At 47.8% G+C, this 22,469-nt stretch overlaps 1 protein-coding gene across 3 annotated transcripts in view; it reads left to right on the top strand.

Annotated features, from left to right (window-relative positions):
* Positions 1-22,469, top strand: part of FYB1 (FYN binding protein 1) — a 159,734-nt gene that overhangs the window by 39,464 nt on the left and 97,801 nt on the right. Inside the window, exon 1 of one of the 3 annotated variants that reach the window (XM_075588561.1) lies at positions 16,405-16,658. The exons of the other annotated variants lie outside the window; for them this stretch is intronic. The gene's annotated coding sequence lies outside the window, so the exon portion shown is untranslated. Of the gene's footprint in view, positions 1-16,404; positions 16,659-22,469 lie in introns of those variants that run through there. 3 annotated transcript variants of the gene reach the window in all.

Here is a 22,469-nt window from a genome sequence, read left to right as displayed (position 1 = left end):
TTTGCGTAGTGGAGCATGGGTATCGCAGAGTTTTAAGAACTCGGGTTGGAAATAGTCGAGCGCAGAATCGGGGTCGGGAATTAAATCGATTCTGTGCCATGGGCAGTTGGTAAGGTCATCCAGAAACTGTTGTGGGTTAAAGTTTTTAAATGTTCTAGTGAGGAGAACTTTAGGGCTTGAATGGGGCGGTATAATTTTCCTTACACAGTACACTATTGCATGGTCACTGAAAATATCAGGAAGGATGCCAGAGGATTGGATTCTGCTGGGGTGTGAGGAGAGAATCCAGTCTAGCAAGGAATGGTTATGCGATTTCAGGTTTATCCGTGTGGGTTGGGAAATGAGTTGTGATAGGTTAAGTGACTTGAGTTGTATCTGGATTTTGTGGTTTTTAGGGTCAAGCCAATTGAAGTAGAAATCCCCTAGAACTAGCAGCTCACGCTTCTTATTCAGAGAGGAAATGGAGCCAAGAAATTGGGTGATATCAGTCAAGGATTGTAGAGGGGCTTTAGGGGGGCGGTAGATGCCAGCAAGCAAGATGGGCTTAGAAAAGGGGAGGCAGATTTTGGGATGTCTCAGTTGCATCTACCTTCGCTGCAGCGTGTATCTGGAGGAAGTGTATGGAAGGTTCCGCAGCGGCCCGACAGCACAGGGCGTCGCCATGTTGTTGTGCAATAGTCAGGAGTGACTGTCAGAGTGGAGAGAGTTTGCGCATGCGCAGTACAAAGCGCGCGAACAGGCGGCCAATGGGAAGAGGCTCAGCAAGTAAACTACAACCCCCAGGAGCCTCAGCAAAGTCACCTGATGCCAGGGAGCAAATAGGAGTGCAGGATTTGCGAGAGGCAGGAAAGGGAAGCGTGGGGGAGAGACCACGCTAGCCAGAGGACACCGAGGAGCAAGGGGAGAGGTAGTGTGAGTGCAGGGGGTCAGTGACCCCCTCAGGCCCCAGTGTATTCCGTGAGTCAACATAGCTTGTGGTGCTGCAGGGACGCCCTATATTGGTAGCGACACCTGCCCCCTTACTGCATAAAAAGATAGGGACACAGTGTTGCGGAGCTGTGGTTGCTTACAGTCGTTTGGGCCCAGGCTGCTGTGCATCATCCACTACTCGTGAGAGACTGCGCTGGATCGGCGGATCCTTTGTGAAGTTGTTGCCAGTCACCCCAGTGACCGGAAAGTATTTACTAAGTGCACCAACACCGGTCAACAGGCGCTGATCCCGCCTTAGGGAACACTCTTTGGGGACACTAGGTGGAGTGACCAAAGGACTGAGCCTATATATATATGTTTAGCTATATGGACACGGTGTGGGGGCACGCGGTGACGGGACAGTGACATTTCTCTTTATGAGAGTGGCCGAGCCACAGGTGTTATATTGCAAGTAGTGGTTAAGGATACATCGTGTGTTATATGTGTGTTGCTATTGTTCTTGCCCAGGGGAATCTTACTCATTGGGGATCCTGGGTAAGTGGAGGCGCTGCCAGAACTATAACTATTACCCCAGGCTCCCAGCTAGCGGAGGCCCAGATCTCCTTGAGCCAACAGGTGTGTACAGTACCATTAGTCACTCTAGAGCGTAGGAAAGAGGGCTACATTTGGAGGCGCTGCTGAGTGCTCAGACCTGGGGTGCCCTATATTTTTTTTTCTCAATTGTGTATCTTTTTTCACCATGTTTGTGCCCTCGCAGACCGAGGTGCATAAGTGGGCCCAACGACACCAGGTCCCACTGGCCTGCGCCATTGCCATTGGAAATGTCCCTGCCGCCACCTCCTTGGGCACTGTGGCTGATCAAGTAAGGAAACGTCCGTTCCTGGCCACGGTCCGAGTGGTAGACAACAATTATGACAAGGGAGCACACCTGGCGTAAAGTACTATTCGATACAGAACGAAACATATGACCAGAAGCCATCCCCTCTATACTAATCCTGCCTGAAGCTCCGGGCATCCATTGCTCGCTAGTACAAGTGGGTGTAGCTGAACCCTTGGCTGCGTCCATGCCACAGAAAGAGTACCCTGGCCCATCCAGCACCGCAACGGCCAGTCCCTTCAGTACCCCCGAGAGCAGTCTGAACCCTCGGTGGCCCGCCGCCATGGGCCTAGGCGTATCTTTCACCCCTTCCACCATTCGGCCCTCGCTAAGTAGAAGCAGTATGTCTAGATTGGATGCCTATGCCCCTGCCGGGAATATCACGCCTAATAATGTGTCCCTCCCTGTGCTAGCGGAGGCCATACATCAATCCACACAGTCGCATCAGTACCAGAAGTTAAAGGCGTTTTCTGGAGACAAGCCCGTCCCCCTGGGAGAAGTCGGCTTTGAAGAATGGTTGGATCATGCTGAACAGGTACTCCCTGAATGGTCCTGCACTGATGCCATACGGAGGCAGCACATAATCGAATGCCTGCGACCACCAGCTTCCCACATGGTGCATTGTTACCGGGATGACCACCCTGATGCAGACATGCACGGCATCATTCACGTCCTCACCAAAGCCTATGGGATTGTGACAGGGTGAAGTCAACCCCTATCAATTATGCCTGGGAAACATATGTCTGAGTGCTTCATCCAGCACTCATAGGGGTTAACTCAGGTGGAAGTAGGTAATCAGGAAGTAAGCTCACACCTGAGATCCAGCAAGGTAGATAAGGATCTTGTTACCAGCAGTAGCTGCCTGTCTCAGATGAGAGCACATGGATAGATGTGCTGCTAGCCAGAGGGATTTCACCAAAAACTACTTCAACCAAAGTAAGGATTATTCATTTGTTTACTGACTGCTTAAAGTACCCTTATGGTTTGGTTCTGGTTTAGCCAGCCAGCCTGCTAGATAGGTCTGCTGTGTTATTAGTCAGTTTTTCTCCCAAAGTGGAGCAGGATTTATTTTGTTAAAGGGACAGTGTACCCGCATGTTATGTTGCTGTGGAGAAATAAAGCCACTGAACGTTTTCATTTATCCTGAAACTACACGTGTGGACTGTTCCCTGACCTCGGCTACAGGCCGTGCTGCCACAGGTGGTGTCAGAAGTGGGATGTTGGACGGGCCCTGTATCTGAAGGGCCACACACACACACAGACGGAAAAAAAATGGAGACAATTTTTTCTCAGTTCCTTGACCAACAGCTCCAGCTAGCAGAGAAGCAAGCTGAGCGACAAGCCCAGCAAGATGAGCGACAAGCCCAGCAAGATGAGCGACAAGCCCAGCAAGATGAGCAACAGGCCTGGCGAGAGGAAAAGCTACTCCAATTGCTGACCAAAGGCCCAGCCCCAGGCAGACCAGGGATTCCAAATAATCCACCGGTGATGCTGCATAAAATGAAGCCAAATGAAGACCCAGAGGCATTTCTCCTCACTTTTGAAAGGGTAGCCATGGCCCACGGCTGGACAGTTGATCGCTGGGTAACGACTCTGGCTCCACTCCTCATAGGGGAAGCTCAGGCAGCCTACCAGGCTCTTCCAGCAGACGAGGCCATGGACTATCAGCAACTAAAGGCTGCTATTCTGGATCGCCTAGGCCTCACTCCAGAGACCTACCGACAGCGGTTCTGGACAGTCAAATATACAAACAGAGACAGACCCCGGGTCGTAGCCCACCGCTTAGTAGACTTATGTACAAGGTGGATACAACCGGAAAAACATGACAAGGCAGAGATCCTTGAACAGTTTGTGCTCGAGCAGTTCATACAGATACTGCCCCCCTCCTCCCGCTCCTGGGTAAAAAGACACGCTGTATTTTCCCTGGATTCAGCGGTCCGCTTGGTGGAAAACTTCCTGGGCGACGACACCCAACAGGATAGCTGGGAATGGCCGGTGCAAACACCAGTTGCTTCCTGGGATACTAGAGGCAGGAGAGCAGACAATCGAGGGGTCTACAACCCGCCAGCTCGGGAGATCCAGTCAACCCGATCGGAAGACCCTTTCCCATCTCGGAGGGTTCCTGGTACAAACTTCCGCAGAGACGCCCGTCCTGGGTCCAAGGCCACGTGATCACTCAAGGGAGGCCGCCACCCACAGTATTCCCCGAGATCCTGGACTCCTGTCACCCACCCGGTGGAGAGGATAACCCCATCAACCAGAAGGAAGGATCCCATCCAACAGCGGAGAGGTCCAAACGCCGAGCCCCATCGAGAGCTTCCGCTGAAGACCGAGGTTGCGGATTCAGGAGATGATGAGATGGACTGTTCATATGGCAGAACCACTGCCACAGCTTGTCTCCAAGGGGACCACAATCCGTGGTTAGTCCCAGCATCTCTGGAGGGGACAAAAGTAAACGCCATGCTGGACTCGGGCTCTGGAAAAACCCTGATCCTAGAGGGCCTAATTCCAAGCAATAGACTATCTTATGACTCTCCTTGGAATATCGAGTGTATCCATGGGGATACAAAGAGATACCCGACGGCGAACGTTCTACTGCGTATCCAGGATCAAGAGGCTAGCCTACTAGTGGGAGTTGCTCCCTGGCTACCTGCTCCTGTTCTACTTGGCCGAGACTGGCCCTACCTTGAAACATTGTTGGCCCCTACTCCTACGGAGCCTACTTCTCTGGTACCGGAGAAGCCCAGAGAATTGTTCCCTTTTTCCCCAGAGATTTTTCCCCGTAGACACCATGTCCCAAAGACACGTAAACAGAGACGTGCGGAAAAAGAGGACTGGTTAAGAAAGGCTGGGACTCTTGGTAACATTAGTCAGCCCAAAGGACTGCAGGTCATGGCCGGGGATGACCAGGGTGGGGAACAGATAGATATGGGAATTTTGCCAGACCTGGATCTTCCTGACTTCCGTCAGAGGCAGAGGGAGGACCCAGCTCTGGCTAGACAATACGAGAAGGTGGTACAGGTCAACAACCAGATAATAGATGAACAGGGTGTAAAAGTGTTTCCACATTTTGAACTGTTGAATGACATTTTATATCGTGTGAATAAGGTTACACAAACAGGGGAGGTCATTCGACAGATGCTAGTCCCTAAAGGGTTGATTAAAACGGTGTTCACCCTAGCCCATACTCTCCCATGGGGTGGTCATTTGGGCAGAGATAAAACCACGGACCGCATCGCGTCCCGGTTTTACTGGCCAGGCATACATGGTGACATCATGAAACTATGTGAGACATGTCCTGAATGCCAGTTAACTAGTCAAAAAGGACAGAAGCCGGCTCCCTTGGTTCCTCTCCCCTTGGTAGCCGTCCCATTCGAGAGAATTGGGGTTGATCTGGTCGGACCTTTAGAACCCTCTGCGAAGGGACATAAATTTATACTCGTTGTTGTAGATTATGCCACCAGATATCCTGAGGCCTTCCCTCTGAGATCAGCCACTGCTAAACAGGTTGCTCACAAGCTGTTAGAACTGTTCTCTAGGGTAGGACTTCCCCAAGTAATGTTAACTGACCAGGGAACAAATTTCATGGCAAAGTTAATGCAGGATGTCCTGAAGTTATTGGAGGTAAAATCCGTCCGGACTACAGTCTACCATACTCAGACTGATGGATTGGTAGAGAGGTTTAACCGTACTTTAAAAACCATGCTTAGGAAGTTTGTGGACATTGAAAAGCGAGCTTGGGATGAACTTCTCCTTTTCCTGTTGTTTGCGGTACGAGAAGTTCCCCAATCATCTACAGGCTTCTCCCCGTTTGAGCTCCTATATGGACGCCAACCTCGGGGTATTCTCGATCTACTGAAGGAATCCTGGGAGGAGGAGCCCTCCCCCTCCAAGAATACCCTTCAGTATGTCATAGACCTTAGAAATCGCCTAGACATGATAGGTCGGTTTGCTAAGGAAAACCTCAAATCTGCTCAAGAACGTCAAGAAAGGCAGTACAACAAGAATGCTCACTTGAGGGTCTTCCAACCTGGGGACCAAGTGATGCTACTACTACTGACATAAGAGAGTAAACTCCTTGCGAAGTGGCAGGGTCCTTTCCAAATTCTCCGCCGCACCGGGGAGGTGAACTATGAGATCTCTCAACCAGGGTCCAGGAAGGGTAAACAAATCTACCACGTGAACCTCCTGAAACCCTGGAAAACAATGAGATCGCTGTTCATCCACCCTCGGGAAGGAGAGACGGATTTGGGTCCACAGATTCCAAAGGGTAGTACGTACAATGACCATCAGGTTCCCATGGGAGGGCAGTTAACAACGGAACAAAGGTCAGACCTACTAGAATTATGTGACCAGTTCCCAGATGTTTTTTCGGAGCTGCCAGGGCAGACTGATTTAGTGTCCCATAGGATTGAGACAGAACCTGGCGTAAAAGTACGGTCCCGTCCCTATAGATTGCCAGAGGGCCGAAAAGACTTGGTAGAGAGGGAGATAATAGACATGTTGGAATTGGGCGTGATCGAGGAGTCCCACAACGAATGGTGTAGCCCTATCGTGTTGGTCCCTAAACCAGATGGGAAGGTGAGGTTTTGCGTGGATCTGCGAAAGGTAAATGCTGTATCCAGATTTGATGCATATCCAATGCCTAGGGTGGATGAATTGCTTGACTCGCTTGGGAAAGCAGAGTATATCTCTACCCTAGATCTCACAAAAGGTTTATTGGCAGATACCTCTAGCGGAAGAATCCAAATGCAAAACTGCCTTCGCCACCCCTCTCGGTTTATACCAATTCGTCACTATGCCATTTGGGTTACATGGAGCTCCAGCCACGTTCCAAAGGTTAATGGACAAGGTACTACGACCCCATAGGGCATATGCCGCGGCCTACTTGGATGACATTGTCATCTATAGCAGACACTGGCAGTCTCATATAAAAAGATTAAGGGCAGTCCTAACGTTCTTAAGAGAAGCAGGGCTCACTGCAAATCCAAAAAAATGTGCCCTGGGTAAATCCACTACAAAGTACTTGGGCTATGCCGTTGGGGGAGGGATAGTAAGGCCACTAGCTAGCAAGGTGGCCGCCATAAAGGAAGTCCCCACCCCACAGACAAAGACACAGGTCCGCTCCCTTTTGGGGTTAGCAGGGTATTACCGGCGGTTTATCCCCAATTTTTCAGAAATATCTGCACCCCTAACAGATCTGACAAAAAAGAGTGCCCCGACCCAAGTTAAATGGTCTTGGGAGTGCCAAGACGCCTTTGACATGCTAAAAAAGTGCCTGTCAGAGGGCCCCGCTCTTCGGAGCCCAGATTTTAAAGAGCCCTTCATCATCCAGACGGATGCCTCAGAGGTAGGACTGGGAGCAGTGCTGTCTCAGCAATTTGATGGTGTTGAACACCCCATACTGTTCATCAGCCGGAAGCTGTTCCCAAGGGAAGTGAGGTATTCCGTTATTGAGAAGGAGTGCCTCGCTATAAAATGGGCAATTGAGGCCTTGAGACATTATGTCGCCGGAGTACACTTCACCCTGGTCACTGACCATGCGCCCTTGAAGTGGTTAAACACCATGAAGGACACAAATCAAAGGTTGACCAGGTGGTATATGGCCCTCCAACCCTTCTCTTTTGATATTCAGCATAGACCTGGAAAGGACCATGGAAATGCTGATTTTTTGTCAAGAGAAGTAGTGGAGGGTCGGGCTTCAGCCATGTTGGACACTAGCCACACACAAACAGGGGAGGTATGTGACAGGGTGAAGTCAACCCCTATCAATTATGCCTGGGAAACATATGTCTGAGTGCTTCATCCAGCACTCATAGGGGTTAACTCAGGTGGAAGTAGGTAATCAGGAAGTAAGCTCACACCTGAGATCCAGCAAGGTAGATAAGGATCTTGTTACCAGCAGTAGCTGCCTGTCTCAGATGAGAGCACATGGATAGATGTGCTGCTAGCCAGAGGGATTTCACCAAAAACTACTTCAACCAAAGTAAGGATTATTCATTTGTTTACTGACTGCTTAAAGTACCCTTATGGTTTGGTTCTGGTTTAGCCAGCCAGCCTGCTAGATAGGTCTGCTGTGTTATTAGTCAGTTTTTCTCCCAAAGTGGAGCAGGATTTATTTTGTTAAAGGGACAGTGTACCCGCATGTTATGTTGCTGTGGAGAAATAAAGCCACTGAACATTTTCATTTATCCTGAAACTACACGTGTGGACTGTTCCCTGACCTCGGCTACAGGCCGTCCTGCCACAGGGATTCCGGTGGATGCATTTGCACTGATGGCCAAGTTCCATGCCCTGACCCAGAAAGAAGGGGAAATGGTGTCGGATTTTCTTAGGTGTCTACACTTGGATCTCTGGACCCTGGTGAGAAGGAAAGTAGTACAAAAAGTGTATGCCGATGCACTGCGAACCAAGCAACTGCTGAGGGGACTCCTTCCGCTACATCCAGTGTCCGTAAGAGTCAGCGGGTACCTGGTGCCGGGACAAGACCTGTCGTTTGATGACCTGATGGACCGAGTACAGGCACATGAGATTGTATTGCTGGGGCGAGACTTGACAGCGGCCAAAAAGACGGGGGTGTCCTCCAAGGAAGCAAAGAAATCAGAGGCAAAAGCTGGGGACGGGATCCCAGACAAAGAAGAGCCTGAGGAACCCGAGGCTGCCCATGGGAGTCCCACCTCGGAACCATCTTCTCCAGCCTTTTGGAGTAGCCCCTTCAGAAGTAACATCCAGTGCTACGGCTGCGGCAGAATGGGTCATATCTCGCCCCAATGCCCTGGCAAACGCAGAACGGCGACCCGACCAGCCAAGTCCATGTTGTGTACTCCTCAAACCAGTGAAGCGCCTGGGCCATCTTCAATGAGTAGCCGCATTGGGCCGACGGCCATGGTCAAGGTTGTCATTGAAGGTATCTATGCATCAGCTCTACTGGATAACTGGTCCCAAGTAACCATAGTGTATCGACCCTTCTACGATCAGCATCTGCATTGGCTGCCGCTACTGTCTGCAGACTCCCTGAGGTTGAGAGGGCTAAGCCATGAAGACTACCCTATCGATGGTGTGGTGAGAGTGCACCTGGACATTACCCAGTTGAATACCGGGAAGCATCACCCCATAGAGGTGGAAGCGCTAGTGTGCCCGGAACCTCAGGACCATCCCAGCGCCCCTATAATCATGGGGACCAATACAGACATTGTACAAGCCGTGATCCGTATGTAATTGCAGGAAGCGGGTGAGCTACTGTTGCTTGCTCTAGCGGCCTGCCCAGTGTTACAAGAGGCCTGCGGCCAGATTGCGGCCGAAGAAGAGCATGGGATGCTGTATAATATGGAGCATGGGCTGACAGAGATTTCTCCAGGGGAAGGAAGAATGATGACCGCAGCGTGTCACTACCCTGCGAGACGTCAGGAGGATTGACAATTCTATTTGGAAAGTACAGTACTTGATGACCAGCAGCTCAGCTACAAGGTGTTGGCCTCGGTAAAGAAGTGGGTAAAATTCCGCACCGAACTCGGGTATACGTGAGAAACCTTTCCTTTTACCCCATGGTCATTGATCACAGGCAGCAGCCGGGCCGAATCTGAGGGAAAGGAAGAAGGTAGACGCCCGGCCGCCACGTTCATGCGGCGACCCCGAAGTTGTCGTTCAATTTCGGAGATTCGCCTCTGCCAGAGGATTGGAAGAGAAGACTGCAGACCAAGCTGGAAACCCGATGGGAAGTGTTTTCTACTAGCGATATGGATGTGGGGTGCAGTCGTAGTGCCCGCCATACAATCCGATTGAGCGACACGACGCCGTTCCGCGAGCGTTCTCGACGCATCGCACCCCGAGATGTGGAAGATGTGAGGAGGCTGCTAAACGAAATGGAGGAGGCCGGTATCGTCCAAGGATCACGCAGTCCATATGCCTCACCGATTGTAGTAGTGCGCAAGAAGAATGGACCGTACACCTATGCGTGGACTATAGGACCTTGAACAATCATACTGTACCCGATCAGTATACCCTTCCGCGAATCAAGGACCTCCTGAATGCGCTATCCGGGCATAAGTGGTTCAGCGTGCTGGACTTGAGGTCTGGGTATTACCAGGTGCCCATGGATTCGGACGATCAAGAGAAAACAGCTTTCATCTGCCCTTTAGGGTTCTACCAGTTCACGCGTATGCCTCAAGGAATATGCGGGCGCCAGCCACTTTCCAGCGTCTGATGGAAAAGACCATTGGGGATATGAACCCTCGGGAATGCCTGGTGTACTTGGACGACATCATAGTGTTCGGGAAGACGCTGGAGGAGCATGAGGAACGGCTGTTGAAGGTGCAGGATCAACTCAGCAGCGAGGGACTTAAGCTGTCCATGGACAAATGCCGGTTCTGCCGCACGTCTGTGACTTATGTGGGCCATATTGTATCGGCGGAAGAGATATCTACGGATCCTGGAAAGATAGAGGCTGTGGTGAATTGGCCGAGACCCGATAACGTCCAGGAATTGAGGTCATTTCTGGGGTTCTGTGGGTACTACCGAAGATTCGTGGAGGGCTACTCAAGTAAGGCCAAAGTCCTTAACAATCTTCTAAAAATATACCCTGAAGACACCGGGAGGAAAGCCACCTCAGCTCAAGCACCATTTGGGGACAAGTGGACCCCTGCATGCGAACAGGCGTTCCTAGCCTTGAAGACCAATCTAACCCAAGCTCCGGTGTTAGCGTATGCAGATCCTGACCGAGAATACGTCCTGCATGTGGATGCAAGCTTTAACGGCTTGGGGGCCGTGTTGCATCAGAAACATGACACTGGACTCCGCCCGGTGGCATATGCTAGTCGAAGTTTGACCCCAAGCGAACAGAACTACCCCGTCCACAAATTGGAGTTCCTAGCCCTCAAGTGGGCTATCGTGGATAAGTTACATGACTACCTGTATGGCGTGCAGTTTGAGATCAGGACGGACAATAACCAGATGACATACATCAATACTTCTGCTAAACTGGATGCGACAGGCCACCGTTGGCTAGCGGCACTGGCAAACTATCGATTCAATCTCAAGTACAAGCCCGGGCCTACTAACATAGGGGCAGGCGCTCTGTCTCGAAGACCGGGGCTCCACCCTACTACCGACGAGGAAGTGTGGGAAGAAATCCCGGGGCCTGGTATACGTGCGCTGTGTTTCTAGCTGCCGTAGTTGACGATCGAGTAGCGTTCTCGGAGTTAAGAAAAGCAGATTCACTAGGGTGTCAGTCCATAGCAGTTCCTAGGGCGTACCGACATCCAGCTGGGATGAATATCACTGAAGATAAGATTATTGCCTGGAAGGAATTGGTGCAATATCAGATTCAAGATCCAGTGGTTGAACTAGTTCGTCAAGCCTTGCAACAAGAGAACCCCTCCCTACTTAGACGAGCTCCCAGAGAACTGGTGGCCCTATTAATGAAGGAGCTCGGAAAATTTGAACTGGACAACTGTCTATTGTATCGGGTCATACCGTACCACAATCATCCCGACAGGCGGCAGTTATTCCTGCCCAAGATTCTACAAAACATGGTACTCCGGGCATTACATGATGAACATGGTCATCTTGGCATTGATAAAACTTTCGGGCTACTTTGTGATCGATTCTATTGGCCCAAAATGAGAGAATCTGTAGAGATACATTGTAGGCAGTGCACTCGTTGTATACAGAGGAAGACACTCCCGACCCGAGCGGCCCCCATGGCCCATCTGAAAAGCTCAGGTCCCATGGATCTGGTGTGTATGGATTTCTTGTGCATCGAGCCCGACACCCGGGGTATCAGGAATGTACTGGTGATTACAGACCACTATTCAAGATATGCTCAAGCTTTTCCTACCAAGGACCAATGGGCGGTGACAGTGGCTAAAGTGCTGTGGGAGAAATACTTCATTCATTATGGACTGCCGAATCGATTGCACTCTGACCAAGGCAGGGACTTCGAGAGTAACCTCATTCGAGAACTGTTGAAGTTGCTGAACATCACCAAGTCACGAACTACTCCGTACCATCCGGAAGGGGACGCTATGCCCGAACGTTTAAATCGAACTCTACTCCACATGTTGGGCACCCTGACGGGCCCACAGAAGACGGAGTGGAGTAAGCACATAGAGACGTTAGTGCATGCTTACAACTGTACTCGACATGAGTCTACAGGTTATACTCCGTACTTCCTAATGTTTGGACGAGAAGCTCGGCTAGTGGATGTGCGATTGCGGATATCTACCGATGGGGTATCCAATAGGACACACTTTCAATATGTGCAGAGATTACAAGACAGCTTATAGCAGGCATACAAACTGGCCGAGAAGGCAGCGGCGCAATTAAATGCAAGTAATAAAAGGCGTTATGATCACAAAGTGCGACATAAAGAAATCCGCCCAGGGGATGCGGTTCTCCTTCGCAAATTGGGTATCCCTGGAAAGCACAAACTGGCCGACCGTTGGAGAGAGTGTGTGTATGAAGTAGAATCACAGATGCCTGGCCTCCCGGTATACCGCATCAAAGACTCAGACGGCCGGGTAAAGGTATGGCATAGAAACCATCTCCTCCCCATACCTCAAGTAGGAGATAATGAATTGGAAGTGCCCACTGTTTCACTCGATGGTGACTCTGATAGTACAGAGGATGGGCCAGACACTGTAGTAAATGCCACCTCTGAGGATCCTATGGAAGGAACCTCTCAAAGGGGCCTTTCGACCGTGGGGGCATCTCCCGAAGGAGCTACAGGTAAAGGGCCCCTTGGTCCAACGACAGACACGCTGACTCCAATGAGCCAGCCGTTAGATCCACAGAGCCCATGCTTTCTGCCCCAAAAAGACTGTACAGACACTTTGAGCCCCTCAAGGGCAGAGTTTGACTTGCCAAGTGAGACTTGTTACTCTCCAGAGGGAGTAACAGAAGAGCACCTTCGCAGAAGCCTAAGAACTGGTCAATCTCCAATGAGGATGGCCTACGATCAATTTGGGGCACCCCATTATGAGGCTCAGCAGTGGGCTCGCCATAAAGTGAGATCTGTGATTGGCATGTTCAGTGAAATGTATAACCTCATGTAGAGTATACTGGATAAGAGGTATTTCGCAGGTATACAGTTTTAATGTGTAATATGTATGGTTACGTTCCCAAGCGGGGCCGTTGGATTCTGTGAAGGGGAGAATGTAGGGATGTCTCAATTGCTTCTACCTTCGCTGCAGGGTGTATCTGGAGGAAGTGTATGGAAGGTTCCGCAGCGGCCCGACAGCACAGGGCGCCGCCATGTTGTTGCGCAATAGTCAGGAGTGACTGTCAGAGCGGAGAGAGTTTGCACATGAGCAGTACAAACAAGTGCGAACAGGCGGCCAATGGGAAGAGGCTCAGCAAGTAAACTACAACCCCCAGGAGCCTCAGCAAAGTCACCTGATGCCAGGGAGCAAATAGGAGTACAGGATTTGCGAGAGGCAGGAAAGGGAAGCGTGGGGGAGAGACCACGCTAGCCAGAGGGGACCGGAGGAGCAAGGGGAGAGGTAATGTGTTTGCAGTGGGTCAGTGACCCACCTGCGTAGACAGATTTCCCCATCAGGCCCTAGTGTATTCCCTGAGTCACCATAGCTTGTGGTGCTGCAGGGACGCCCTATATTGGTAGCGACACTTGCCCTCTTACTGCATAGACAAATAGGGACACAGTGTCACGGAGCTGTGGTTGGTGACAGTCGTTTGGGCCCAGGCTGCTGTGCATCATCCACTACTCGTGAGAGACTGCGCTGGATCAGCGGATCCTTTGTGAAGTTGTTGCCGGTCACCTCAGTAACCGGAAGGTATTTACTAAGTGCACCAACACCGGTCAACAGGCGCTGATCCCGCCTTAGGGAACACTCTTTGGGGACACTAGGTGGAGTGACCAAAGGACTGAGCCTATATACATATCTTTAGCTATATGGACACGGTGTGGGGGCACGCGGTGACGGGACAGTGACATTTCTCTTTATGAGAGTGGCCGAGCCACAGGTGTTATATTGCAAGTAGTGGTTAAGAATACATTGTGTGTTATATGTGTGTTGCTATTGTTCTTGCCAGGGGAATCTTACTCATTGGGGATCCTGGTAAGTGGAGGCGCTGCCAGTACTATAACTATTACCCCAGGCTCCCAGCTAGCGGAGGCCCAGATCTCCTTGAGTCAACAGGTGTGTACAGTACCATTAGTCACTCTAGAGCGTAGGCAAGAGGGCTACATAAACATAGTAAAGTTGTCTATTTTATCTGCCTCCAGACATAAAAATATGCAATATTTTGGGTGGTCACTTGGATAGCTCGTAAGGTGCCTTACAGATTAGCATTAACATTACAGAAATCGGGGGTCTTTATTTATCCCAACCTACACAATCCTCACAAGCTCTAACCCCAACACCTACTACACCATATCATATATATTAGTGTCAAAAGGAGTGCTACTGGGGGTGACCAAATGTATACAAGAAAGACAAAAATCCCCAATGCTACATCCAATATGACAACAAATATATATAGTTAAATACTTAACTGTTTGTCTTCTCATAAGTAAGCGTCATTTAGTAAAACTCTTTGACCAAAGAGTTATAAGCAGAACATTTTCTTTTGTTTCACAAAGATTTCTCATCTTTCAAGATAAAATATTAATATACTTTTTGTTAAACTCTGGAACACTATTTTATCATAATGAATACATAAATAAAAGAAATGTATATAACAAAAGACAAAAATTCCCAATGCTACATCCAATAGGACAAACAATATATATTGTTCATTTTAGGACCAGGATATTAGCAGGGTTGCCACCTTCTACAGGAGACTAACCTGGAGAAAAATGTATAAAATATTCTCACTTACCAGCGGCGTGGTGCGGCGTCTCCCAGCATTCTTCTGCATCTCCCCCTGCAACTCCCATGTACATGGCTGCGCAGTGGCAAATGGCGCTGCGTTGCCATGACAACGGAACGCTACGTGACCTCACGCAGTGTTGCGCTACCATGGCAACGGGCGTCATGTGACGCTTTTACATCACATAGGGTCCCGTTGTCATGGCAACCCGGCGTCACCTCACGCCACGCAGCCATGTTTACGGGAGTTGCAGGGGAAGATACAGGAGAATTCCGGGAGTCACCGCCGTACCCCACTGCCACCCAGAGATTAACAGGGTAAACCTGCGGCCCAGAGGTATGTCACCAAAACCCGTAGTCTCCGGGTCAAACCCGGAGTGCTGGCAACCCTGCATATTAGTCGTGACGTGGCTGCAGGCTTATATCTCTTTGGCCAAAGACTTTTATTAAATGACCCTTACTTATGAGAAGACAAACAATTAGGTATTTAACTATATATATATTGCCATATTGAATGTGGCATTTTGGAATTTTGTCTTTTGTTATATACATTTCCTTTATTTATTCATTAGGACACTATAGTGTACCAGAGTTTAACAAAAAGTGTATCTATATTTTATCTTGAAAAAAAGATGAGAAATCTTTGTGAAACGAAAAAAAATGTTCTGCATTGCTTTGCAAAAACTGTTTATTGAATATGGCAAAAGGCTATTTGAATGATACTGGTCATTTTCATTCAAAAGCAATTATCACCCTGTAGCACCCTTGGGAGAATGCTGAAAGTATTTCTAGTGAGGCCTGGTCCCTACAGGTCATTAGGGGGTTAAATCCCTTACAGGCCCTAGTTGTAGTTTATTCCATGTAACCAATTTCATGTAACCAATCTTATGTTGCAGGTTGCTTAGCTCAGTGATTGGTCAGTTATTTCCTTTCTAGAAGGTTCAGCTCTTCTAAAGATCAATTCTTTAGACTAGAGGATGATTTAGTTAAAGTAGCTTTCTCCTTTCTGCCCAGTAACAAGGGTGGAAACCAAGTTTATACATGTTCGGGGACTTGGATATTTTCCTCAGATCCCAGGAGGTACAAGAGGAGGGGGTCTCAGGGGCTCTCCTTGCCCTATTTGTTTTCAGAGTTAGGGCAAGTTTCCCAGTATCAGGGGCCCACAGAGACTCAGCACTAAAGGAATCCTGCCACAGTAGGGAGTACTGTAGGTTCTTATGGCAAGGCATAGCAAGGAGACCTGGGCGGGACTGCTGGGACTTACAGGAAGAAAGCTTCCAGTTCTGTCCTTTGCAGTGGAGAAAGGCTTGCAAAAGAGCTATCCATCTACAAACCTTATGTTTGAGGAAACCTGAATGTACATATCTAGTAACCTAAGAAACCCTGTCCTGTTGTTAACCTGAAGTTAAATAAGGTTCGACAAAGTTATTTTGCTCACCATACCAGCCCTGGATGGATTTCCAGCACCCTGACACACACACACACACACACACACACACACACACACACACACACACACACACACACACACACACACACACACACACACACACACACACACACACACACACACACACACACACACACACACACACACACACACACACACACACACTTTGGAACTGTTTTGTGTGGCCCCTCTTCTTTGTCCGGGGGTAGGGGTGTTACAACACTAAATGTGGCTCCTACTAGTGATATACTGTATTTTGCATGAACTGCACTTAGAAACTGTTCCTTATTCCAGCTTCCCTTTTCAAGCGGTAATCTCTAGTTCCTTATTTACCTTGTTCTTTTATGAAAATATTAATTGTGTCTTCATTGGCACATTGTTACAATTGCACTATACGAACAGTAATAGTCTTCTTAGTTTTATATCCACTGGAAAAGTCAGGTATTAGAAAGAGTTTTCACTAATGTTCAATAAGAAGTTTACTAAATGTACTCCCCTTTGGACTGCTTTCTGATAAACAAAACATTGGTGATGTAAAGAAGGAATCCTGAGTTTCTATGCTCATTGCAAAAATGTGAGTAAGAATTGTATTTTTTTTCTTGGTAGTACTGCTTATCTAGTCTGAGTATCAGATAACAAAAGTGTTAGCAAACGTTATCATATTTTAGTGCAGAGGCAGGTTTCAATAAATTCTCTGGATTTGTTATTAAATAAACTACACAGGTAGAAACTGGTGGTGTGATTGGGAAAATCAGTAATACAAGTATTTGGGCTATGTAAAACTGGAGCAATCTACCGGAGACTCTCACGGCCGCCACCAGTCTAAGTTCTTTCAAAACTAAAGCTGTCTCACATTTTAGTCTGGTCTGTTACTGGTACTTACGCCTATAATATATTATCTTTAACTGTGCATGCAGTCTTGTATATAATGTATACCCTGGTCACTAATGTAACTATGTATTTGTAAACATGTATTTGGCATCATAACTCTATGCCCGGGTCATACTTGAAAACGAGTGGTAACTGTCAATGTACAGTATTACTCCCTGGTAAAACATTTTATAAATAAATAAAATAATGTGTACAAATGTCATAGTTTGGATAATACAATTCCAGAACTAACTACAATAATGACAAGGGAAGATTTGGATATTGTGGCTATTACTAAGTCATGATACAGTGATATTCAGAACTGGGACATACTGTAGCTTTACCACGCTACACTTTATTTAGAAAGGACATGATGGAAAGGAAGGTGGGAGTAGCACTTTATGTGAAGAACAACATTAAATCTACTTTAACATGAGGGACTGGAGGAAAGACGGAGACATCTTGGGTAACCGTATAAATGGGTGAGCCGGTTGTTGTTTGCACTGGGGGAATATACAGACCTCAAGACAGGAAGGTGAATTGGACAGGGTTTTGATGGAGAACATCACTAAGGTGGCAATTAAAGGAAAGGTTCTGGCAGAAACAGACATTCTGGATTCCTTGTAGGGGAATCTCTTAAGCATTTGGTAAGGTTCCAGCGATCAGCAATCAGTGTGGTTTAGTATAAAACAAATGACAAAAAAATACGTAGTTAAAGACTTAAATGTTTGTATTCTCATAAGTAAGGGGCATTTAGTAAAACCCTTTGGCCAAAGCGTTATAAGCCTACAGCCACGTCACAGCATGACCTCTTACAGGTCCTAACACTACCTGTGAGTATTCTCATTTACGAAAAGACAGGTACACATGTGTGGACCAATTAGGTGCTCCAGAAGTATATCAGTTGCTGGATAATAGCCCGTTCCAATGAATATATAGTGGGTCTTAGGCAAGGCTAACCTGGTAAAGGCAGTCTCTAACAATAACTTGGCTCCCCCGGAGCACTATATGATTAAAGTTGAAGGACTCACCCAGGTATAGCCGTCGGTGCCGTGCCCGTAACTGTCTCCTTGATCTGAAGCACCGCCAACCCTCGAACGACTCGTCTGTCGTGAGGGCGGTCTATGACCGGCGGTGAGGGAAGATCCGGCTGCTCCAGCAACCCGGCGTGCGACCGGAAGTAACTGATAAGTGAAAACACCTCGTGGAGGAGAAGGACACGATGCACCACCGTGCTAACATATTAAAGTTTTTTCAAGTCACATGACCAGCCTTCAATCTGTTAGCACGGCGGTGCATCGCGTCCTTCTCCTCCACGAGGTGTTTTCACGTATTCTCATTTACCTCTACAGTGGAGGGAGAAGGGTCTCAATAGACCTGTCCTATACAGGTACATGGAAAAACACGCTACTTAAAAAGTGGGGTGGGATAAGATTAAACCCAGGGAGGAGGGGCCACCAACCTCCAAACAACTGTTACCAGTTGACAAATAGCCCTCCTTTTGACACAAATATATATATGATATGATGTGGTGGGTTCTGGGGTTAGAGCTTGCAAGGATTGTGTATTTGGTAATTGTTAACTGGTAACAGTTGTTTGGAGTTTGGTGACCCCTCCTCCCTGGGTTTAAATTTGGTGACCCCTCCTCCCTGGGTTTAAAGCTGCTGTTCAAGCTGTCGTTTAAAAAAAAAATTAATTCAATATGTGCATCAATACATTCTACACACTGACAAGAGATTAGCTAAATTGCTGATTGATCCGTTCTCCTGTAATCGATCGCTAAAGATTTGGCTCGGGGTTCACTAAATGCATCCTGGGTCCTCTTCTGCTGCACTGACAGCCAAAGTTCTGTGAGGAAGATCATGTGACCAGGCAGGCAATAGATTCAATTGGCTCACTGCTAGAGAGGGCAGGGCTCCAAAAGGTGATGCTGTTTCAGAAGGGGAATGAGGTGTGACTTTGTAAATGGTTGCTATAGGAACAAAACATCGGATTGGTTGAAAAATGATCCAATTTTTGGTAGATACAGTATGACCCTGATAACCCTAAAATTATTTTTAAAAAGGCACCCAATCTAAAGGGAAAATTGGCGCCTAGTGTCTACCGTACTGATAAGGCTAACCCATATAACTGGCTAAATAAAGTCAAGTTCACATCACCCATGGTTAGGTGTTTATTTAATTGTATTCTAGTATTTTGGTATAACATAATTTTTATTCTTTTGCGGTTTTGGTGTTAAAATAATTTTATTGATGTGTAGATGAGGCTTTTAAGCTCTTTTATTGTTGTGGTGTATAGGTGCTTGTGTATTTCTTTAATTGTTGTGTATTTTTCGGCCTGATGATTTTTTTATAGGTTGACCATTGACTGCTATAGTGGCTTATCATGCCCATATTATATGGGTATGATGTACCACTTTGCCAATCAATGGATAGAGGGTATAGTGGCCCTTGGGTGGGTGGTAGGCCTCTCGAGTGGGTAGCAGGGGAGGGTGGGTTACCCCTAAGATACTATAGCGGTTATTAATCGTTATGGTGATTAAGGGGTTAGGGGCCATTAGATTGTATTTTTTCTTGTACTCTTGCTGCCAATGGAGGACATGGACTTGGAGTATGGTGATGAGGATGCCCTTCATCATGGCAGGGGTAAGTAGAAGTTGTATTTACTTTATTTATGCTGGCTGGCTAATGTTTGATTTAGAATGGGCATTTGAGCTATTATCCATATTTGGATAATAGTAATTGTGAAAATTGCTGTACTGTATGTGTTGGGGGGGGTGGGGGTAGAGGAAGTGGGTAGTTGGTTTGTTGTGTTTATTTTTCTTTATTAGGGGTAGAGGGGTGGATGAAGGGGTAGTAGCCAAAAGGGGGCGGGGGGATGTGCGGGACTGGTTAACCCCTTCGTTACCATAGCGGTTTCCACCGCTATGGTAGTGAAGGGTTTAACTCCTCCCGCAACATTCCCGGCAGGCCTAACCACCCACCAAGGGGCCACTACCCACTTCATCCACCCTCTCTGCCCCCAATAATCAGGCTATTGAAGTTTAACCCCTTCATTGCTTTGGCGGTTAACCGCTAAGGTAATGATGCTGTTTTAATAAAAAATTTAATACTAGTGTGCGAGAGCAGGGGGTCTCTGGAGCAGTCCTGCATTGATTTCAGGTCCGGGGACCTCCTGCTTCCCAAGATACAGGCCCCGTTATGGGTGCTGGTATCTCCTATGCATTTAAATGTCCTGGTCACGTGACGCGGGACATTTAAATGCACAGGAGATACCGGCACCCCATAAAGGGGCCTGTATCTCGGGAAGCAGGGGGTCTCCGGACCTGAAATCAATGTGGTTCTGCTCCGGAGACCCCCTGCTCACGTACACTAGTATTACATTTTTTATTAAAACCCTGCGATTGCTGGCGAGATATGCGCAGGGAGTGGCAGCTCTCTCTGTGCAGCTCTCTATGCAGCTGGCCCGCCCACATCGCTGCAGATCCACGGGAGAGAACTTTTGAGAGAGGAAAATATCACATCGCTGCTCATCGCCAGTTTTGGGCATTTTGCTATCGCCAGTCTTCAGAGTCTTTCTGGATACCGTGATAGCTACACTGACAAAACTGGTGGCGCAACAGGCTCAGCGAGACTTTTTATGAAGGCTACTAGCATAGGACCCTATATCTTTTTAAAAAAAGGGGAAATATTTCACCTGAGTCCCTCCCCTTCTCTGGGAGTTACCGTCTCACACCACTCAATTTGCTATTTACAGTTGCTGCTTACCTTCCACACAATCTGGAAGCCTCTTTTTTTCCCCTCTTCATTCCAAATGCTCAGCTGGCTACATGTATTTGGACATCTTAGGCCTCGGCCATGCTCCCTGCTGGCGTGTTGAGGCGTGCTGAGGCGCAGGGAAAGCGTGTGCTTTCCCTGGCCTTGCGGTTGCTTACCGCACGCACTGTCAGCAGCCGTCAGGGGGCGGGCTGGGGGCGGGCCGGGGGCGGGTGCGTCACTGGCCGGGGGCGGGCCAGTGACATCACGGAGCTGGTTCGCCATCATTGGGCGAACCACTCACGTGACCGGCCTGTCGCGCCGGCAAGCGGGGGAATTTAAAATTCCCCTAAGACCTGCGCTTCCGCAAGCGCGCGGAAGCGCAGGTGAGCCCCTACTAAAGCCGCTCTAATTGCGGTTGTAGGGGCTCAGTGCTGAGCGGGAGCGCGCCTCAGAGCGCTCCCGCCAGCAAGCACGTAACATGGCCGAGGCCTTAGCCTTAAACCTGTGTATGTATAAATATGTATTCACATACACTGCCGCCTTGTACCATTCCTCTTCCCCCTCACGTAATCCTTATTGTCGAGGCCGCTTTTGCATTTCAATAGAGAAAAGGCTTATATGTCATTACTGTACATTTTCATACCAGGCTACCAGTTGATACCTTATCTTATTTCCCACTTCCTCTTAACATCCATTGTAACCAGATATCCCTCTCACAAACACTGTACATCATATTTTGTTTCTTCATTTCTGCCATACCAGAAGCTTGTAACATATTAACTACTTGTTAGTCCAATACAATATATCATACCACTACTCTCTCTCTCTTCTTTGTTATTATTCTTCGCCCTGACCAACTGTTTACTCTTCTATCCACTTTCTCCTACCACACGTTTCCTATATGCCCTTTCCCCCACTTTGTTCAGTGCTCTCTAGGAAATAGAAGTCTAGCTGCTTTAATTGCCACATATAATTAGGACATGTTTCCTGACCTACAGTTACTAACTACAGTACCTCTCTACTAGCTTACTAGAGCAGAGGGAGTGGCTCAGTGAGTAAAGACACTGACTGACACTGAGTTTGAAGTAAGGAGAGCCTGGTTCAATTCCCAGCGTCAGCTCCTTGTGACCTTGGGCAAGTCACTTTATCTCCCTGTGCCTCAGGCACCAAAAGCATATATTGTAAATTCAACGGGGCAGGGATTTGTGCCTGCAAAATGTCTCTGTAAAGCGTTATGTAAAAGTAGCAGCGCTATACAAGAACATGCTATTATTATTATTACTCCACAAACTCTGTACTACATCTTCTCATAACATTATCACTCTCGACTGAGAAGAAAGTCTAGTTTCAGCTTGTGGTACCATGCAACTTGGGCAACCTACTGTATGTCCTTCCTATTTTTTCCTCTCTTTCGGCAGATTTTGTCATTATTTATTTGTACTTTCTTTCCACTTATAGTAATACGTTTGCAATATGTTGACATTCAATAAATAATGTATGTCATTAATAAGAACATGGTTTAAAACCAGAAGGAAGCACATAAGAGAAAAGTGGAAGAGTAGTGAGAAAGGGAAGCTCAAAAAGAGAAAAAAACCTTAGTTTATCTTGCAGGATTTACTTATTTTTCTAACAGTGGAACAGTTTCACATGCATCTTTAGACAAACCCCTGACATCTTCATTTCCTGCTCTAGAGAGAGTAATTATTTTCAAAAGAGCAATTAGCTACTACTCTTAAAAGGGCAACATATGAAGCAAC

Source organism: Ascaphus truei, chromosome 1, assembly GCF_040206685.1.
Source record: "Ascaphus truei isolate aAscTru1 chromosome 1, aAscTru1.hap1, whole genome shotgun sequence".
NCBI lineage: Eukaryota > Metazoa > Chordata > Amphibia > Anura > Ascaphidae > Ascaphus > Ascaphus truei.
The sequence above is the reverse complement of the archived record's forward strand: the minus strand, read 5'-3'. Positions and strand labels throughout refer to the sequence as shown.